Source organism: Mobula hypostoma, chromosome 22, assembly GCF_963921235.1.
Source record: "Mobula hypostoma chromosome 22, sMobHyp1.1, whole genome shotgun sequence".
Lineage (NCBI taxonomy): Eukaryota > Metazoa > Chordata > Chondrichthyes > Myliobatiformes > Myliobatidae > Mobula > Mobula hypostoma.
In genome coordinates, this window is record NC_086118.1 from 54,257,564 (window position 1) to 54,275,835 (window position 18,272).

The following is an 18,272-nucleotide window of genomic DNA, read 5'->3' on the forward strand; positions in this document are numbered from 1 at the left end:
GGAGTTTGCACATTCTCCCGGTGACCATATCGGCTTCCTCTGGATTCCTCAGTTTTCTCCCACATTCCGAACTTGTAGTAAGTTGTGGACATGCTATGTTGGTGCCAAAAACATGGTAACACTTGCTGGCTGACCCCAGCACATCCTCGCTGATTTGATGCAAATGAATACATTTCACTGTATGTTTTTATGTACACGTGATAAATAAAGTTAATCTCTTTAGACGTGCAATCAGAGACATGCAGTTGTTCAAGCTTCTGATCTTAAAAGAAAAGGTTTCATATCATTAGTGATCTAACCTTCATGCAACTAGATGCATCAGACAGACCTGATGATGGCTCTTTCTCTTTCCACACTTGCTACCTGACCTGCTAAGTACTTGTGGAATTTTTTGCTTTAATAGAGCAGACAAGTTGCACAGATACAGTCTAACCAGAACTGCTTTCCTTACATCTACTCATCAACATCAAAACTGAATGTTTACTTGGACCACGAGACTATAGACTTAGGAACAGCATGAACCATTTGGCCCATCGAGTCTGCTCTGACATTCCATTATTGCTGATTTATTAATCCTCTCAACCACATTCTCCTACCTTCTCCTTTGATGCCCTTACTAACTTTCAAAGAACCTATCAACCTCTGCTTTAAATAAACCCAATGACCTGACCCCCACAGTCGCCTGTGCTCATGAATTCAACAGATTTACCACCCTCTGCCTACAGAAATTCCTCCTCATCTCTGTTCAAAAGGGATGTCCTTAAATTCTGAGGCTTCGCCCTCTGGTCCTGGACACCCCCATTGTAGGCAACTTCCTTTCCATGTCCACTCAATCTAGGCCTTTCAATATTTGATAGGCTTCAATGAGATTCACTCTCTTCTAAACTACAGCAAGTACAGACTCAGAGCCATCAAATACTCCATTTCATTTCCGGGATAATTCTCATAAACCTCATCTGCTTGGAGAACTTTTCTGCTTTAAGCATTGAATGGAACAGACTCTCTGCTTAAAAAACCCTGTGAATTATCACTCCATGCATTAAGGAAAGGAAAATGTTAGAATAAAGCCACCCTCTACTTTAACTGTCTGAAATACCAAAGAGATCAGGCCGAGAATAAAGCATCCAGTTCTGACCCCTGTATACTCAAAAAGGTCACAAATGCATTTTAAAAAAGGGTGCACAGAGGAATAACAAATATAATTGATTTTGACATGATGGCTTCTGACTGCTTGGAGCACTGAACTCTTAGAAAAATTATTAAGATACAGTAATTTATTTAGAGGAGCCATTATTCGATCTCTGAAGGTCATGTTTAATTGCACTGCATTAGTACTGGATTAGTCTTTTCAATGAATTAAAGAAAACATCAGGCAAATAGAAAAGCAATAAATTGTCTACTCTGCATCTTATGACACCTCCACAAACCCACATATGAACTTCCTCAAAGGCTGTGACCAGATCAATGATAACCCTGTGAATACAAGGCAAAGATTGTTTCAGGAAATGTGGGCTACCCAGGTATAAATGAAACACCGGGCCCTATCACCCTACACCCCCGCTTCACCTAACCTCCTGGTTAATGTGTACAGCCTCTGGAAAATAAAACTGAAGACCTCAGATCAAGGCGGCAGTACAATCAGGGACTGCTGTGTACTTTGCTTCACAGAGACGTGGCTCACCTCCAGCATTCCAGGCACAGCACTCTAGCCCAAGGGCTTCACCATCCACCATGAGGCAGATTCAGGTAAAGGCAGAGGCTGCAATGATAACTTCATGCTTAAAACTCGTTGTGGTGCATAGATATGACGGTCTTCTCTTAGTCATGCTCCCTTGACCTGAAGCATTTGGCTGCAGATGCTGTCTCTTCTAACTGCCAAGGGAGTTTTCCACTATCATCCTGGTTGCAGTCTACCTTCCACCACTGGCCAATATCAGGCTGACAGTGAAGAACTGACCACCGTGATCAATAATCACAAGACAACACACTCTGGTGACTTTCTGATCATTGTGAGGGACTTCAACCAGGCCAACATTCAGAAGTCCCTGGCTAATTGCCATCAAAATGTCACCTGTGGAATCAGAGGAGCCAACACACTTGACCACTGTTGCACCACCATCAGGAATGTTTACTGTTTCATACCACCCCTGCACTATTAACCCTGGCATACAGGCAGACACTGAGGTCAACAGCACCAATGGTGAAGACCACGATGGTATGGTCAAGGGAGGCAGAGGAGCGTTCATAGGACTGCTTTGAAACAGTGGACTGGACCATATTCAAGAATTCATCTTCGGATCTGAATGAAAATGCCATTACCATCGTCGACTTCATCAAGACCTGTGGGGATGAGTGTGCGCCTTTGAGAACATACTGTGTCTGTCCAAACCAAGTCTTAGATGAACCAGGAGGTTCACATCTTGCTGAGGGATAGATCTGTGCTATTCAAGACTGGTGATCCAAAGCTCCACAAGTAATCCAGGTACCACCCATAGAATGCCACTGTGAGAGTGAAAAGGCAATTCCATGTGAAGTTGGAGTCACAATCAGATGCACAACAGCTGTGGAAGGGTTTACATACCATTATTTCCTATAAGGCGAAACCTAACAGCAGAAATGGCAGGGATGATTCACTTCCTGATGAGCTCGATGCCTTTACTGCACACATTGATGGGGAGAATAACACTACGCCTGCACGAATCTCCACAGCACTGGGTGGCCCTGTGACCTCTGTCTCAGAGGCCAACGTCAGAGCATCCTTTAAAGGCACCAGGCCGTGATGGTGTACCTGGAGCGTTCGAGGACGTCCTCAGCCTCTCACCACTGCAGTCAGAATTTCCCACCTGCTTCATAAGGGTTTCAATCATACTGGAGCGCAAGAAGAGCAGGGTGAACTGCTTTAATGACTATCATCCTGTACCACTCTCATCTACTGTGATGAAGGGCCTTGCGAGGTCGGTCATGGCTCGATTTAACTCCTGCCCGAGCAAGGACCTGGACCTGCTGTAATTTGCCTCCTGCCACAACAGGTCTACAGTGGTTGCAACTCACTGGCTCTCCATTCAAGGTTTCGCAGGTTTCAAAGTACATTTAGTATCAAAGAGTATGTACCCAGTGTGTGGGCATGTGGCCAAGTGGTTAAGGCATTGGACTAGCGACCTGAAGGTCGTGAGTTTGAGCCCCAGCCGAGGCAGCGCATTGTGTCCTTGAGCAAGGCACTTAATCACACATTGTTCTGTGACGACACTGGTGCCAAGCTGTATGGGTCCTAATGCCCTTCCCTTGGACAACATCGGTGTCGTGGAGAGGGGAGACTTGCAGCATGGGCATCTACTGGGCTTCCATACAACCTTGCCCAGGCCTGCGCCCTGGAGAGTGAAGACTTTCCAGGCACAGATCCATGGTCTCGCAAGACTAACGAATGCCTTAAATGTATCCAGTACACAGCCTGAAATTCATCCTCTTCACAGACATCCACAAAACAAGGAAACCCCATAGAACAATAGAAACATCGAAGCCCAAAGCCTCGCTCTTCCCCTCTCCCTTTGCACAAGCAGCAGCAAGAAGCAATGAGCCCCTTCCTCCCATCAGCTTTGGAGCCACACGAAATACAACAGGTTGCTGCTTATTGATTACAGCTCAGCATTTAACACTATTATCCCCTCAATATGAATAAACAAGTTTCAAAACCTGGGCCATTGTACCTCCCTCTGCAACTGGATCCCTAACTTCCTCATTTGGAGACCACAGTCACTGTGGATCAGCAATGATATCTGTTCCTTGCTGACAAACAAAATACTGGAGGAACTCAACAGGCCAGGTAGCATCTACGAAAAAAAGTACAGTCGACGTTTCGGTACGAAACCCTTTGGCAGGACTTTTGTGTGTGTTGCTCGGATTTCCAGCATCTGCAGGTTTTCTCGTTTGTTCCTTGCTGGCACGACTCAAGGCAGCATGCTTAGCCCAGTGCTCTACTCTCTTTACAATCATGACTGTGTGGCTAATTACAGTTCAAACACGATCTATAAATTTGCCAATGACATCACTGTCGTTGGCATAATCTCAGATGGCAACAAGCAGGTATACAGGAGTGAGACAGATCGCCTAGTTGAGTGGTGCGGCAGTGGTCTGTCCTGGGGTTAGAGGGCTGCATAAGGACATTGGGAAGGAGTGTGAAACAGGGTTTGTTTTCCTGTTGTTGTTTCTTGTGTTCTGTGTCATCCTACCAAGCATTGTGGGCATGTTATGTTGGTGTTGGGTTGTGTGGCAACACTTGCGGGCTGCCCCCGGCACATCCTGGGTGTGTTGGTTGTTAATGGAAATGTCACATTTCATTGTACGTTTTGATGTACATGTGATAATTAACTCAATCAATATAAATTTCAAATCTGTAAAGCATTTCTAGGCACCTGACAATTAAGGCAAATTGTGTCTTACTAACTTGATACAGTTATCTAATGATATCGCGTGGAGGGTCAATAAGGGAATTGCAGCTCATGTAATGGACTTCCAACTGGAAATGACACAGTCCCACACAATAGGTTTCTCAGCAAGATAGAAAGCCAGGGAACAAAAGGGTCTGTCATAGCATGAACAGAAATTTGGCTAAATAACAGGAAACAATGAGCAGTAGTGAATGTCTTATTCTACTTTGGTTCAAAAATTCTACTAGCTGCTCGAGAATAGGTTTTTCTTGATCAGGGGCATGTTCTGTCATAGATGGAGAATGGAAAAGAGCAGAACAATAGAGAGAATAAAACAATGGACACCAATTTCACTAACTGTGAAATAGAAGTGCTTGTTTTGGCATTAGGAATCCATCAACATGAGAAGAAAATGGTTGAATGGGAACATTTTTTTCCAGCCATTATTAAATCCTAGACAACTTGGTCAAGTGGCCAAATATCGAAATTTGATGATGGTACAAAACTGCTAGGATCGTCCATAGGATGAGAATGTAAAGAGAGTTTAGTCCATGATCGAATAGCAGAGCAGGCTCAATGGGTCAAATGTCCTAAATTCTGCTTCCATATCTTGTAGTCTAAGAACAGCCAGTATTTTGATAAAACAAGCTCAGAGTCAAATACCTTACACTTGCTTTTGAACTAGTGGAAATTACCATCAAAATGTCACCTGCGGAATCAGAGGAGCAGCACAGAATGGAAAGACTCTGTAAAATGGGCTCAAACTGAATGAGGAAATTAAAGTCAATGAGCTCGGGTCTGGGTCAGATTTCGATGGCTAGCTGTCTTAAGGCTGATATTGAAATGCTACGTTTCTGTTTCTGATGCTTTCTATAGATGAGATGACATTTGTCACTTATGGCAAAGTGAGACGCTGTCTCACTTTAGTCATCCATTGTCAGCATCACATACCCTGAAGGTGAATGAAACAGAACTTCAGTTCTCTCTCCTTCCCCACTATTATAAAGTTCAACCAGAAAAAGCAGCTTTTACTGTGTCTGTATTTCCCACATAAATCACTCTGTGATCCTTCTGATGAGATTACTCATTACACTGACTGGTATATTGTGGAACTGTAAAGTTCAAGATGGTCCGATATCCTATCTGTACTTTAAATTAAGTTAGTTAGCTGAAACTTTTCAAAAATGTTCCGAGTGTGATGAGTAGCTTCCTTTATAATGAAAGCTAGAAAATGCCAATTCTATGGAGATAATCTTGTCTGATGTACAACTCTAGTAACCAGTTTTATGTAACGATAATGATTAAAGGCAATAATGTTTTTAAAAATTACATATTTATCCACATACTATACAGATGTTTGAAATTTTAGATTTATTGTAACACCAATATTATAACAAATCTAAACAAAAATTACTATTAACAAAAGTCTCCCTGTCCTGTTATGTTTTGTGTTGTTCTTCTGAGCACTGTGGGCAGAATAATATGCTACATTGGTAACAGCGTTATGTTGTGTTGTTAGCTCAAATGATGCTTTTCAATGTACATGTGACAAGAGAGGCTGAATCTGATCCATATCAACTTTTTAAAATAATTCTGTAAATTCCAATATTTCAAGAAAGTTAAACATGCAAACTGGTCATTCATTTTGTCATCACTTAATGTAAAGTTCTGTTTGGGTGTGGTCAATTCCTAAATCCCCTTATCCTGTGACAGGATATCTAAACCATATTCTTGATATTGAATCTCTGGTTGAATCATTAAACAAGGAAATACATTCCAGTGTTGCAGCCTGTAACATTATTGTTAAATATTCATAAAGTGCTATTGGCTTAATTTGGCCTTCTTATTGCCTTGTGAACACCATTCCTCCACTCCCACAGCTCTGCAACATCATCTAACTTTCTCCCATCCGTATTAAATTATTACTTTTTTAAATAGGATATGATACATCATGGTCAGTAAAACAATTTTTATTCATGATTTTATCACGAGGTGTTATTCATCTGCAAATCTGGATGCCCTTTCCATCAGTCCCAAGGATGTCATGAAATATGTGATGGACTGATGGGAAAAATTTTGAAGTAGGAAATTATTTTAATATACCAGAAAATAATGAAATGTCTAAACAAAATTAATTTGTAATGAAACCTTATCTTGATAGCAGCATCGTCTGTTCAAGGCTAAGATAATATGACACAATAAAGATTACTACTTGCGCTTGGTGGCTATATGTTTAAGGTGATATTACGGTAGCAATATAGGTTACCCATAGGTATAATACAGAATAGAAACAAGTCCTTCGGTCCACAGTGCTTGTGTTAACCACAATGTTAATCTAAATTAATCCCAACTGCCTACAGGAGAGTCATATCCCTCAATTCCCTGCAGGTAAAAATGTGTAAAACTGCTTCTTAGATAGTATTACTCTATCTGTTTATGCCTCTTGCCCTGTAGCAGGTTCGAGGTATCTACCACTTCCTGTGTAAAAAAAACTTGTCTCACAAATCTCCTTTAAACTTCTCACCCTCACCTTAAACCTATAGCCTGTAGTATCTGATATTTCCACCCTAGGGAAAAAACTCTGACCATCTACCCTATTTACGCCTCTCATACTTTTACAGCCTTTTATAAGGTTGCCCGAAGCCTCCCGCACTCAAGTGGAAAAAATCCGTTTATCCAACCTCTCCTTATTGCTAATACTCTTCAGTCCAGATTCCAGACGACATCCTTGCGAACCTCTTCTGCATTCTCCAAATCTTCCACATTCTACTTGTAATACGATGACTAGAACTGCTCACATACTCCAAATGTGACATAACTAAAGTAACTAAAGTTTTATACAGGTGCAACATGACTTGTCAGCTTTTATACTTGGTGTCCCAACCAGTGAAGCAAGTTTATGTCAGAAACCCCGATGAAGGGTCTCAGCCCAAAATGTCGACTTACTCATTTCCATAGGTGCTGAGTTCCTCCAGCATTTTGCATGTGTTGTAATATGCTTTGTGGGATTTTTGCTAGAATTACAATTGTCACAGCTGCACACAAATGACCTGGGTTTGGATTGAAACATAATGCACCCTCTGGGAGGACATCACAATGAATAATCTATGAAAGCTGAGTAGGGACCACAGGCCGAGGACTGCTTTCAATACCAGAGGGACTCCACATCGAACACGAGGGACTCACTTATTCTCTACAGCTGGGTCTCGGCCTTCCAGCCAGTCTTCAGACCACACTGCCGACATAGGGGGAGTTTGTAGCATTTGGCAAAACTCGCTTTAAAAAAAAGTATTTATATTCGCAAACAATTCACAAATGGTAGCAACATCTTGTCTTCTCTCTCAGGCAATGTGTTTTGTTCTAAAGTGAGAAAATCAAAATGTGAGAAATCCTGTATGGCAGACAACTCCCATCCAGCCTTTACCTTAACCCTTTGTTTCCTTTTCTGGCTTTGGTTTGTTGGAGCCATGGGAAGTTACAGCAGCACAGAAACAGTTGTTTTGGTCCATTGTGCTGGTGCTAGCTCTTTAAAAGTAATCTGGCAACTCTTCCTTTCCGACTGCTCTGGAAATTGGTACCTTTCAAGAATTTGTCCAATTTTCTTTCAGATTCGGAATCAAGTTTATTATCACGGGCATGTGTCCAGAATTTTATTAATTTACGGTAGCAGCTGCGGTACAATGTAATACTTGTAATAAATATTCCCTTCTCGATTTTTATCATTTAATCTGCCTTCACCCTCCTGGAGGTGACTACTGACTGATTAAAAACTTAATAAATCTCAGTTTCTAATTGGTCGTTTTATATTTTACAGGTACTCTTTCGTGTTTCGGCAAAGATTTCTTTGCTGTATTTCAGACCGATTACCTCTGTCCACGGCCAGACACCATTCGTCCCCAGAAATACAGTACTGTTTCTTGGTGTCTCAGTAATCCAATTAACGCCGGCAAACGCGTTGGGATTACTGTTCAATTGGTCTGGAGTTGATGGGACGAATGTAGGACTGGAATCGAATTAGCGGCGCGGCGGTTGGTTAGTCGCGACATCTATCGATAATTCGGTCGCGTTTCAGTGGGTTTGGAAAAGTAAAGCGAAGGAGGGCTGGGATTGGGGCTGGGGTGTTAATTTATCGAGGCTTTTAAACACTAAACAGTGCAATCTTTGCATTGCAACGAAGAGAAGCCGTGCAGACATAAACGCACAACGTCGAACGACCAGAATGCTTCTCCTTTGCCCAATGGTTCCACTGAAACGTGAGATTAGTTAAATGGGTCGCTCGAAATCTCTCCAGAGAACTAAACATGTGGTTATTCCCAGAGCACTAGATCACCAATCTGTTGGTGACTGTAATAACCTAAATATTCGCCGCATCACCCTAATCATTTCAACATTCCGTACAAGGCTCCTAATATAGTTACATAAAAAAGGTTTTTGTTTTATATATTAAGCATACTTTGATTGATTAAATTTAACAATGCACATCTCAGACAAGGAATCTGCAAATTTTTGCTGTACCAATTAAAAGATGTAATCGATTTCATCGCATTTGCTGTTGTCAAGGAATCCGCATTTTTGCAGATCTTTTAAATTCGATTTAAGGAAGACGTAATGTAAAACATACAGCAGAATTCCGATGAAATGTTGACTGGTTGGGTACCCGGCGTACTCGGCAAAATTTCCTCACCTTAACGGGATACCTATCGCTTGACGAAGGTTGTTGACTCGATACTGGACACTGTAGGGCGATCAGGGCGAATAACTGGGAGTTTACCAGGAAGTCTCGGGGAAATCCACTATTTAACAAAAAAAATCATTAATCCCCCTCATAATAGCCCACTCATTGTAAAAGGGACCCGGTTAATGCTGACAGGGGGAAACACGTGTGTGTGAAAATACACTAAAACAGTACCCAAAATTACCGCACATGCAATCCAGCCTTTACCTTGTTCAAGATCACAAAACGACTTCGCCAATGAAGTTTACCGCACGGTCTTGTTCGCCCTCTGAAGCGGCAGTTGGGTGTGGGTCAGCGTTTCGGGACCGCCGCACGCAACGGAGAGAAGCCGAGGGTGTGGTTGTGGGGATAAGGCAATTCGCTTCAAACGCCAGCCTGCGCCTGGGTTTGGTCGCTTCTCCTCGGGACGCGGGGCAGCAGATGACTGAAGAGTTTGCCTGCTCGAAGCAAAGTGAATGGGAACAAAGTGATGCTGTCGAGCGAGGTGGCGGGAGGGAGAAGTGGGTTTAAGGAGGAGGAGGGAATCACGCCACCACCGCACACGTGTTCTGCGATCTGACGATTCCGACACCAGAGAGGACAGATGGAGGAGACAGTAGGACACTTAAACACAACTGGGCTCTTGCCCGGAAGAGACCAGAACACAGAATAGGATGTGTGCGTGATTTTAACCCAAGGCTGAGGCAACGGGAGTCCCGGGAAAATCCGGTGGGAATTGGGGTCTGAATAAGGATTACGTGGGAGTTTAGCTGGAAAGGAATGTGGATACATAGATAAGTGTTAATGAAGACTAAATGCACGAGAATCGTGGGATCTATTTTTAAGGGCTGAGATAACATATTTCATAAATACCCACAATGACGTGAAAGGTCGTCTGCATCACTGGATGGGAAACCCAGACCCGGGACTAATGCCAAACTCCACTTTCGCCAGGTAATAAACTAGAAGATGCGAACAAGAAGGAATCCCCAAATAGCAGGATCCACTTTAAATGTGAAAAAAAAATCATTTTCCATATATGGTTTTCAATGCTCATATATTTATATTGATGATTAAATATAATTGACAATCTGCCAAGAGCTCCGCTCTTCTATCACAATTTCGCGTTCATTTTCATGTCGACCACCAGCGAATAGTTGAAGGCGCTGGTAAATGTCGGAATCTCCCAACACAGTTGTAACTTCGTACATGAAATATGTTTTTAATTAACTGCGAGAAATTTATTATTACCATAAACTGTACAATGGCTTGCTTATTTTGATTAAAAAACAAACATAAAACGGCTCCAGCTAATAAACACGGAAACACAAGGAAATCTGCAGATGCTGGAAATTCAAGCAACACACATCAAAGTTGCTGGTGAACGCAGCAGGCCAGGCAGCATCTCTAGGAAGAGGTACAGTCGATGTGGGAGCGGAGTGGTGGTAGAGGGGAACTAGTTAGGTCTCAACTGTCCAGCTCTTGGCTCCATCCCTCCCCCTCCTGTCTTCTCCTATCATTTTGGATCTCCCCTCCTCCTCCCACTTTCAAATCTCTTACTAGCTCTTCTTTCAGTTAGTCCTGACGAAGGGTCTCGGCTCGAAACGTCGACTGTACCTCTTCCTAGAGATGCCTGGCCTGCCGCGTTCACCAGCAACTTTGATGTGTCCAGCTAATAAAATCAACTTGTATTTATTAGCTGAAACCATTTAGATCACAGTCATCCCTATACTTTAGTTGGGGACGGAAACATCAAAGCAGGTACACCTTCGATAGAAATTCCGACAAGGGCATTCAGTTGCGGCTTCTTCCGTGGGGAACCAGCTTCAATTTCTGCTGCCATGGGAAATTATTTCAGAACAAGTTTTAATTGTTCAATGTAAAAATGATTGTCAGTAGAACCCCGAAGAAGTGTATCATTAAGGTGTGTGCAGGTCTAGTAAGGAGTAACATCAAATCTCTTCAACGCTGACATCTTGCATTCAAATTATTAATTAACAAACACCAGAATTCCCTCCCTCAAACCCTTTTTTTCCTTAAAATCAGCCCTTAACACCTGGCTCTTTTTGCTCATTTGATTTAATATCTGCCTGCAAGAACAACAAAGCAAAAACACGTGTTGGAAATTGGGAACGAAGGCCGCCAAATAGAGAGATGTTTACTTAAGACTGAGGTGCCTGGTGCCCAGAGGATGATGAATCCATGGAATTATGCGCCCTTGGACAGTATAAGCAAGATCATTTGTAAGCCAACCATATGCAAGTGGAGACCAATAAACACTGGAAAGATGGAGGAATGGTGAGATGTAGAGAAAAGCACAGATGGGGATTTGAGGCCAGCATAGATCAGCCTTGATCATACTGAATGGGGTGGGGCAGGTTTGACAGGCTGAGTGATCTATTCCTGCTCCTATTTTCTTGTCTTCTTGAAATCAGAAAACACTAGAAATGTACAGACTGTGTATGTAGAAAGAGAAGCAGTCAACATCACTTCTCCCTCTCGGTGATCCCTGCTGCTCTCGGAATCTTTGGCTATGTGCTCAACCAAACTTGCCAATTCTGTGATCTCCTTCTCCTCCACCGCCCCCCAACCTTATTTTGGTTTCTTCCCCCTTCCTTTCTGGTCTGAAGTAGGGTCTCACTCCAAAACATTGATTCACCTCCCCAGATGCTGCCTGACCTGTTGAGTTCCCCCAGCATTTTGCTTGTGCTATTTTGGATTTCCAGCATCTGCAGAATCTCTTGTATTTATAGTTAACATTTCTGGTTGAAGAATTATCATCTGAATATTTTTCAATCTGTTCTAATATAATGGCATCTGAAAAAAAACCCCTATTTTAATTTGGCATTAACAAACAAAACTTTATTATCACTTCCTGATAGTAGTGATCATCATCATCATTATGTGCCATGTCGTATAGAAACATAGAAACATAGAAAATAGGTGCAGGAGTAGGCCATTCGGCCCTTTGAGCCTGCACCGCCATTTATTATGATCATGGCTGATCATCCAACTCAGAACCCAGCCTTCCCTCCATACCCCCTGACCCCTGTAGCCACAAGGGCCATATCTAACCTCCTTTTAAACATAGCTAATGAACTGGCCTCAACAGTTTGCTGTGGCAGAGAATTCCACAGATTCACCACTCTCTGTGTGAAGAAGTTTTTCCTAACCTCGGTCCTAAAAGGCTTCCCCTCTATGACATGGGTGATCATGGTCTCATGAGCATGATTGTTCTTGGCAAATTTTTGCTACACAAGTGGTTTGCCATTGCCTTCTTCTGGGCAGTGTCTTTACGAGGTGGGTGACCCCAGCCATTACCAGTACTTTTCATAGATTGTCTGCCTGGCATCAGTGGTTGCATAACCAAGACTTGCGATATGAACCAGCTGCTCATATGACCATCCGCCTCCTGGTCCCTTGGATTCACGTGATTCTAATTGGGGAGCTAAGCAAGTGCTACACCTTGCCTAAGGGTGACCTGCAGGCTAGCGGAGGGAAGGAGCACCTTACACCTCCTTTGGTAGAGATGTATCTCCACCCCGCCACCCACAGATGGGGTAGATAGCCTTTTTCCCGGGGTGTAAATGTCTAATAATAGAGGGCATAGCTTTAAGATGAGAAGAGGGAAGTTTATAGGAGACCTGCAGGGCAAGTGTTTTTTTTAACAGGGAGTGCTGCATCCCTGGACAATGTTACCAGGAGAATTAATGGATGCAGATAACAATAGAGGTACTTAGGAGCCATTAGACAGGAACATGAACATGTAGTGTCTGGAGAGATATGGACCAGGTACAGGGAGATGGGATTAGTGAGTTGAATTGCCTGTTCCTATGCTATAATGTTCTATGTTCTTGTTCACATATGACGGCAGATGACAAAAATGTTGTTTGGTGATTTTAAAGGAGAAAACAATTGTAGAGAGGTTTAAGGGGAGAATTCCTGAGTCTGGGGCCTTGGTAGTCAAAGGCAATGGTGGAATAATTAAGTTTGGGATGATGACGAAGACAAAGTACTAAAATAGTTATAAAATGAAAGTTAAATTAAGTAAATAAATCAGCATTCAGAAATGAAGTAATGCAGCAGAGCAGTTTAGCCAATAACACGTTTGAATGTGACTCCAGTAAATTATTTATCAATAAAATGTACAGGGTGCAAAACACTCAATTAATTCAAATTGGGAGGGTATTCACCATTGCTGAGGCATAACTCAGGAGTGGCTTGTAAGGTATAAATGAAAGATAGGGAAGGAGAGGGCTAGTATATTCAAAAAAGATGAAGAACCAATATGCCTTTAATCAATTTCAGAATAGATAACAGCTTTGAGTAATGAGACGTAACAACCAAATGGTCCAGGCATATATAGAATATTTAGTAGTGATGGAGTTTAATATGATGCTGTTCATGGGGAAATTTGAAACAGCTTTAATTTTCAGCTCATTACAGCACAGTACAGGCTCTTCTGCCCACATAATATAGCCTACTCTAAGCTCAATCTAACCCTTCTCTCCTACGTAGTTATCCTTTTCCTATGTCCATATGCCTATCTAAGAGTTTCTTAAATGCCTCTAATATATCTGTCTCTACCACTACATCTGGCAGGGTATTCCACGCACTCACCATTTTCTGTCAAAAATTTAACTCTAACATCCCCCCCTTATACTTTACTCCAAACACCTTAAAATGATTTCTCCCCAGGAAAAAGTTCTTGGCGTCCACTCAATCTATGCCTCAAATCATCTTGTAAACCTCTATCAAGTCTCCTCTTATCCTCTGAATATATAGCACTACTTTTCAAACATAGAGACCAATGGATCTGGTGACCTAGGAACAGAATTTGTGAAAATGAAGGTAATAGCTTCCATCTGGTAAATATTTAATGGTGCGATGTATTCAATAAACACATTTAAAAATATGTCCCATGTACTTAAAGTCCAGAGAGAATTTACGATTGATATTTCAAGATAAGTATTGGTCGTGACTCATCTTCCAATTTTAATTTCACACACTGTGATCAAAGTAGAAATGATGACAAATAATCTTCAAAGTGAAAGTCTCAGCTCAAAGGGTCAGAGAAGGTGATGTATCATCACATTGGGCACCACAGTAGTGCAGCGGTTACTGCGATGCTATTGCACCATGGGTTGTCAGAGTTCAGAGTACAGTTCTGGTGCCGTCTATAAGGAGTCTTTTTATGTCCTCCCTATGGAATGTATGGTTTTTCCCAGGTGCTCCAGTTTCCTCACAAAGAAATACCGTGTAGGTTAATTGCTCATTGTAAATTGTCCCTTGATTAGGTTAGGATTAATTGGCGTTGCTGGGGCAGCATGGCTCGAAGAGCTGGAAGGGTGTACTCCACACTGTATGTTTCAATCAATCAATCAATCAATAATTAAATTTTTTAAAAGCGTTTCAAGTGGTTTAGAGGAAAAAATTTAGAGAGATTGAAGACTAATGCAAGAACCATAAGGTTGTTATTGTAGGCAATTTTAACTTCCCACATATTGACTGGGACTACCATACTGTAAAAGGACTAGAGGGGATAAAGTTTGTCAAATATGTTCAGGAAAGTTTCCTTAATCAGTACGTAGAAGTCCCGATGAGAGAGTGTGCTATACTTGATTTGCTATTAAGGAATGAGACAGAGCAGGTGCCAAAAATTTGTGTAGGGGAACACTTGGCATCTAGCGATCACAATGCCATTAGTTTCAAAGTAAATTTACAAGAAGATAGTCCATGGGTTGAGATTCTAAACTGGAGAAAGGCCAATTTTGATGGTATCAGAAAGGGTCTGGCAAGTGTGGATGGCACAGGCTGTTTTCTGGCAAAGGTGTACTTGGTAAGTGGGAGACCTTCAAGAGTGAAATTTTGGGAGTACAAAGCTTGTATGCACCTGTCCGAATAAAAGTTAACAATAAAAAGTGTAGGGAACCTTGGTTTTCAAGTGATTTTGAGGCCCTGGTTAAGAAGAAAAGGAGGTGCATTACAGGTATAGGCAGGTAGGAACAATGAGGTGCTTATGGAGCATAAGAAATACAAGAGAACATTTAAGAAAGAAATCAGGAGGGATAAAAGAAGGCCTGAGGTTGCCTTAGCAGACAAGGTGCAAAGGAGGTAAAGGATAACAAGAGACAAAATTTGTCATCTGGGAGATCAGATTGGTAATTCATGTGTGGAGTCAAAAGAGATGGGGGAGATCTTAAATGCATTTTTGCACCTCTGTTTACTCAGGAGATGGACAGGGTCTACGGAAGTGAAGCAAAACAGCTTCAAATTCATGAACTCTATACAGATTACAGAAGACAAGGTGTTTGATGTTTTGAGGCAAATTAGGGTGGATAAATCACCAGGGCCTGACAAGGTGTTCCTTCAGACCCTACAGGAGGCAAGTGCAGAAATTACTGGGGCCCTAGCAGAGATATTTAAATTATCCTTAGCGACAGGTGAGGTACCAGAGGATTGGAGGATAGCCAATGTTGTTCTGCTGTTTAAAAAAGGCTATAAAAATAAACTAGGAAATTATAGGCTGGTGAGCTTGACATCAGTAGTGGGAAAGTTATTGGAAGGTATTCTAAGGGACCAGTTATATGAGATTTGGATAGACATGGACCAATTAAGGATAGTCAGCATGGCTTCATACATTGTTGGTCCTCTCTAACCAATCTTACAGGGTTTTTTGAGGAAGTTACCTGGAAAGTTGATGAAGGCAATGCAATGGATATTGTCTACATGGACTTTGACAAGATCCTGCATTGGAGGGTTGGTCATGAAGTTTCAGTCACTGGACTTTCAAAATGAGGTAGTAAATTGGTTTAGACATTGGCTTTGTGTCAACACAGGAGTACAGGAGATGGGATGTTATGTTGAAGTTGTATGAGCCATTAGTGAGGCCTAATTTGGAGTATTTTGTGCAGTTTGGTCACCGACCTACAAGAAAGGTGTAAATAATGTTGAAAGAGTACAGAGAAAATTTACAATGATGTTGCCATGTCAGGAGGACCTGAGTTATAAGGAAAGATTGAATAGGTTAGGACTTTATTCCTGGGAACATAGAAGTTGAAAGATTTGATAGACGTATACAAAATTATGAGGGATATAGATGGGATAAATGCAAGTAGGCATTTTCCACTGAGGCTGAGTGGGGCTACAACTAGAGGTCATAGGTTAAGGGTGAAAGGTGAAAAGTTTAAGGGGAACAGTGAGCGTATGGAACAAGCTGTCAGCACAAGTGGTGCATGCAAGCTCGATTTCAATGTTTATGTTAAGTTTGCATAGGTATATGGATGGCAGGGGTATGGAGGGCTATGGTCCTGGTACAGATTGATGGGAGTTGGTTGCTTAAATGGTTTGGCATGGAGTAGATGGGTCAAAGGACTTGTTTCTGTGCTGTTCTTTCTATTACCCTATAAATAAAATCATAGCTGTGTCCATATTTTACAGTTCCTGATTTAAAATTGGTCAGCTTTTTGTGCTCTGATTTAACCGATATCCCGATATCCTCCTCCTGGTCCTTTGAAAACAGACTGTGTTAACAAAAACATATCAAGGCCACTGATAAAACATCTATAAATAATTAACACAAGAACATTATCAGGACAGCATTACACTGCATTGTTTCTCAATATGCTGAGAATTTATTCACAAGTATATAGTAAAGCTCTGATAATATGTCATCTGATTGTTTGAAAATACAGTGGTCTGGAATCGACACACAATGGCCACTTTATTAGGTACAGGAGTGGATTACGGTGTCGCCAGCTGCTGTCACTCATCAACTTCAAGGTTCAACGTATTGGGCATTCAGAGATGCTCTTCTGCACACCACCTTTGTAACACGTGGCTATGTGAGTTACTGTCACCTTTCTGTCAGCCTGAACCTGTCTGGCCTTTCTACTCCAGTCTCTCTCATTAACTGGGTGTTCTTGCCCACAGAACTGCTGCTCAATTTTTCACACCTTTCTCTGTAAACTCCAGAGATTTTTGTGTGTGAAAATCCCAGGAGATCAGCAATTTTTCTCAAAACACCCCATCTGGCACCAGCAATCATACCACGGTCAAAGTCACTTAGATCATATTTCTTCCTCATTCTGATGTTTGGTCTGAGCAGCAACTGAATCTCTTGACCATGTCTGCATGCTTTTATGCATTCATTTGTTCCCACTTGATTAACTGATTTGATATTTGATTCACGGACAGGTGTACATGTGTACCTAGTCAAGTGGCCACTGAGTGTAGCTCTCCCTCTTTATTTAAAGTGTAAACAGCTTGTGCGTACAGAGCCAGGAGTCTGAAATGTGGAATGTGGGTTTGGTTTGCAGCTGGAGCCAATGCTGGGGTCCACCAGATGTCACCACACGGGCTGGTTTACTGATGAGGCCAGTTCTGGAATGCCGGTACATTTCTCACTTCCACAGACCAGGATCACGGGAAAATTTATTCTCCTGCTGTGCAATATATTAAAAAAAAGATGAAAAAGCGTATTTGGCTATTAGTGTACATAACAACCAACAATCTAGGAAATCTGGCAGCCTAGTACTCATGACTGTATCGCCACCCACAGCTCCAATCTGTTTATTAAATCTGCTGATGACACTTCACTGATTGGCCTTATCTCAAACAGTAACGAGGTGGCCTACAGGGAAGAAGTCATCTCTCTGATACAGTGGTGTCAAGAAAACAACCTCTCCCTCAATGTAACAAAAACAAAGGAGCTGGTTGTGGATTACAGGAGGAATGGCGATGGGCTAACCCCTATTGACATCAATGGATCTGGGGTTGAGAGGGTAAACAGCTTTAAGTTCCTTGGCATCCACATCACCAAAGACCTCATGTGGTGTGTACACAACAGCACCTCTTTCACCTCAGACAGTTGAGGAAGTTTGGTATAGGCAACCAAATCCTAATAACTTTCTACAGGGGCACAATTGACAGCATCCTGACTGGCTGCATCGCTGCCTGGTATGGGAACTGTACTTCCCTTAATCGCAGGACTCTGCAGAGAGTGGTGCGGACAGCCCAGTGCATCTGTAGTTGTGATTCAGGATTCCCATGATTCAGGACATTTACAGTGAGAGGTGTGTTAAAAGGGACCGTAGGATCACTGGGGATCCAAGCCATCCCAATCACAATCTATT

General features: G+C 42.1%; 1 protein-coding gene across 2 annotated transcripts in view; it reads right to left on the reverse strand.

The window, feature by feature from the left end:
- Window positions 1–9,681, reverse strand: part of LOC134336557 (voltage-dependent calcium channel gamma-5 subunit) — a 39,629-nt gene extending 29,948 nt beyond the window's left edge. The window contains exon 1 of one of the 2 annotated variants that reach the window (XM_063030833.1): window positions 9,367–9,681. The gene's annotated coding sequence lies outside the window, so the exon portion shown is untranslated. Of the gene's footprint in view, window positions 1–9,108; window positions 9,132–9,366 lie in introns of those variants that run through there. The other variant, XM_063030834.1, reaches the window with a different exon arrangement.
- Window positions 9,682–18,272: the final 8,591 nt, after the last annotated feature.